Here is a 4,411-nt window from a genome sequence, read left to right as displayed (position 1 = left end):
TAAGTCCGCGTATCTCTTTTGAGAATTTGGCCCAATGAGTCTTTTGAACATGTCATTTTTTTCCCACAAGTTTTTGGAAAATGTGGAAAGAAAATGAAAACGTATATTTCTACACATTTTTTTACGGCACTGATGGGCATCCACTGATAGGGTGGCACTGATGAGCACTTACTGATGGGTACTGTATTGGCAATGATAGGGCACTGTAGAGCACATATGTGGCACTGATGGCACATCAGAGGAAGCTCCTCCAGGGCCTCCCCATATACACAGCCCCAAGCCTCTCCTGCCCCCAGGAAGGCCACCCGCAAAACCAGGGGTGTTCCTGATGCAATACAGGAAAATCTGGCCAGGGATCAGGCACGCCAGACCCGACATATGGGTGCTGTTGCCCGGGACGTGCGGCGTGTCGCACAGAGCCTGGCATCCGCAGCACAGATTCCCGACAGTCCGCAGGATATCAGCGGGAACTGTGCTGCGATAGTGACCAGCGTTGGTGAGCTGCAGGCCACGACCTCACGCCTCGTGACCGAGGTGAAGAGCCTGACAGTGGCTGTAAAGGCCAATAGTGCTGCCATCGCGGCATAGGGGAGGCAGAGGAGGCGCCACCAGCAGCTAACCACCACCCGCCAGCTGCGGATGCAGGCTGAGACCAACGCGGTGCTCACCCGCATTGCCCTGGCGTTGGAGGGCAGGCAGCCAGCACCTGGCAGACCTGAGGGTGAGCTGCTGGTTTGTTTTGGGTGGCACGTTACATCTGTATCTCCGCCTAGGGTACTGGATGAGAGCTGCAGTAAAGTCAATGTCCACACGGTGTCTTTTCTGTGCTTTTATTACCCAGCCGGAAAAAAAACCCGATAAATAGTAGGAAGGTGAAGGGATAGCGAAATAGAAAACAGCAAATTCAGGTATAACTGGATATGGAAACAGTCCTGCTTCCAACGACAACTTTACTTCGCCACTCTAGCCAGAGTGGGTATAGTGCATCTGGACAGGCCTCTCTTACCAGCCTGCCATCCAGAGTGTCAATCGGATGAATGGAATTAAGTCTCTGCCACAGACCCGCCTGAAGATTGGAGACAATTGCAATCCAAAATCCTTCTTGACTGGATTCAGCACCCGGTTCACCTTCACATAGCTTTGGTTAAAACAGCAACTGACAGGCGACCTACGTCCAGCCTCTCAGAACCAAAGTGTCCTCTGATGAATAGACAGGCCTCTCCTGAAACACCAGCCTCGTGCTCGGTATCTCCCAGACAGGTTCCTCATCAGTCAGCTTCCTCCAATTGGACGGACAGCCCAGGACCATCTGGCAAGTTAGGGACCCAGTCGCCTCACTGGATCACCAGATAGATGAATGTGCTCCGGGCCAACCTGGTCCCGGAGCCAGGAACACTGCGACACACACACACCCTGGCCAGGAGGGCCACACACGGGGGTGGCGGGACGACTGCCGAGCTCAAGGGCTGGAACACAGCGACCCCAAACCAATGGTGTCTGCCGTTTAAATACCCCTTCCCAGCATGCACAGCGAGGCGATCAGCCCTCCTGATTGGCTGCCGGGAAGAGATATCCAACTGCACTTGACCCCACTGCTGCCACCTGTCGGCCTGGGGCGGGACTCACTCCCCAGAGAACGACAGTATGCACAAACAGTACAGCCAAAGCTAGAGCAGAGGCCCTAAGTTTACCCAAATAAATAGGTTCAAAGCCAACTACCTCTCTGATTCAGAGCGGGATTACTTTTATAGGTGGCGGGAGAGGTGCCTCCGGTTTCGAGCTTACCGGAGCCGTCGGTAAGCCGGAACTGATCCGGCGTGGCCGATGGCTAGGCGGAAAGCCAAGTGAGGGCAAGATGGCCCCCCACTTGGCTCTATGCCCTTGGAGGACCGGAGTGACATCTGATGTCACTTCCTGTTCACAGGCAGACAGAAATATACATTTTTTTTTTAAAGGCAAAATGCATTTTTTTTGTTTTTAAAGGTTAATGAGCGATCTGGAGTCTTTTTGACCACAGATGTCTCATTAAAAAAAAAACTATCATGCTTATTTCTATTACAAGGGATGGAATAAAAGTGAAAAAAAAAACAGGGACAGTGTAAAAATAAAAAGTTAAATAAATAAGAAAATGTTTTTTTAAAGCGTCCCATTCCTCCATGCTTGAGTGCAGAGGTGAACGAATATGTAAGGCGTGCCCGCAAATGTAAACGGTGTTCAAACCACACATGTGAGGTATCGCTGTGATTGTGAGAGTGGGAACAATAATTCTAGTGTGAGAACTCCCCTGTAACTCTAAACAGGTAACCTGTAAACATTTTTAAAATGTTGCCTATGGAGTTTTATAAGTAATGTAGTTTGTCGCCATTCCACGAGCGGGCGCAATTTTACACCATCTTTCACATTATACAAAACTTTACTGTTTATTTTTTGTTTTGTTTTTTAATTAATTTAAGTGAATTTTTTCCCCAAAAAAAGGCCTGGGCCCGGATTCACAGACATCGGCGCATATTTATGCCGCCGTATCGTATCTCTTTTACGCTACGCCGGCGCAGCGCACAGAGGCAAGCACTGGATTCACAAAGCACTTGCTCCCACTCGCTGTTAAAGATACGCTGGGTTTCCTCGGCGTAAGCCAGTGTAGGTGGAAGTGGGCGTGAGCCATGCTAATGATGGGCCAAGCGTCATAGAAGTACTTAAAATGAACGGCGCATGCGCTGTCCCATGGCCGCATCCCAGTGCGCATGTTCAGAATCACGTCGAGACAACTGCCTAAGATATGTCGAATCGCTGCCTACGACGTGAACGTAACCTACGCCTAGTCATATTCACGTACAATGTAAACGACAAAAGATACGACGGCTTGTGTTCCCTGGTCCATACTTTTGCATGAGTTGCGCCTCCTATATGGGGAATAACTTTACACCGGACGTACGACTTACGCAAACCGCGTATATGATGCGCCAGGCGCAACTACGTTTGTGAATCGGCGTATCTCCCTCATTTGCATATGTGCATAGAAAATCTATGGGAGCGGCAAATGCGCCCGGCGTAAAAATATGCGCCTACGATACGACGGCGACGATACGACGGCATAGGCAAGTTACGTCGGTCGTAGGAAGCCTATTTTCAGGCGTATCTCAGATTGTGGGCACGCCGTGCAGATACGACGGCGCATAGTTACACCTACGCGGCCTATCTCGAGATACGTCGGCTTAAGTGCTTTGTGAATCCGGGCCACGGTCTTTTTAAGTGGTTAAACCCCCAGAACATTACGGTATATATTTTCTAAAAGCAGTGGCCCTGTGGAATAAAAAGATAATTAATTTATCATGATTTTTAACCACTTCCCGACCGCCGCATGTAAATGTACGTCCTTGCCTTCTAGCGGGTGGGGGGTCCGATCGGGACCCCCCCCCGCTACATGCGGCGGTCGGGTTCGCTCGGGGAGCGATCCGGGACGACGGCGCGGCTATTTGTTTATAGCCGCTCCATCGCGATCGCTCCCTGGAGCTGAAGAACGGGGAGAGCCGTATGTAAACATGGCTTCCCCGTGCTTCACTGTGGCGGCGCATCGATCGTGTCATCCCCTTTATAGGGGAGACACAATCGATGACGTCAGTCCTACAGCCACACCCCCCTACAGTTGTAAACACACACTAAGTGCACCCTAACTCCTACAGCGCCCCCTGTGGTTAACTCCCAAACTGCAACTGTCATTTTCACAATAAAGAATGCAATTTAAATGCATTTTTTGCTGTGAAAATGACAATGGTCCCAAAAATGTGTCAAAATTGTCCGAAGTGTCCGCCATAATGTCGCAGTCACGAAAAAAATCGCTGATCGCCGCCATTAGTAGTAAAAAAAAAAAAATTAATAAAAATGCAATAAAACTATCCCCTATTTTGTAAACGCTATAAATTTTGCGCAAACCAATCGATAAACGCTTATTACGATTTTTTTTTTTACTAAAAATAGGTCGAAGAATACGTATCGGCCTAAACTGAGGGAAAAAAATGTTTTTATATATGTTTTTGGGGGATATTTACTATAGCAAAAAGTAAAAAATATTGCATTTTTTTCAAAATTGTTGCTTTATTTTTGTTTATAGCGCAAAAACCGCAGAGGTGATCAAATACCACCAAAAGAAAGCTCTATTTGTGGGGAAAAAAAGGACGCCAATTTTGTTTGGGGGCCACGTCGCATGACCGCGCAATTGTCTGTTAAAGCGACACAGTCCCGAACTGTAAAAACACCTTGGGTCTTTAGGCAGCATTTTGGTCCGGATTTTGGTCCGGGGCTTAAGCGGTTAATCAAGTCACTCACAAAGTAGCTAGAAAGTCTGTGTGGCTTCAGGGTGTATATCGTAGCAGTACAACTGTTGGTTAACAGGGAAGGGCCTGAAATGCAGCCA

Source organism: Rana temporaria, chromosome 5 (genome assembly GCF_905171775.1).
Source record: "Rana temporaria chromosome 5, aRanTem1.1, whole genome shotgun sequence".
NCBI classification, from domain to species: Eukaryota; Metazoa; Chordata; class Amphibia; order Anura; family Ranidae; genus Rana; species Rana temporaria.
The sequence above is the reverse complement of the archived record's forward strand: the minus strand, read 5'-3'. Positions refer to the sequence as shown.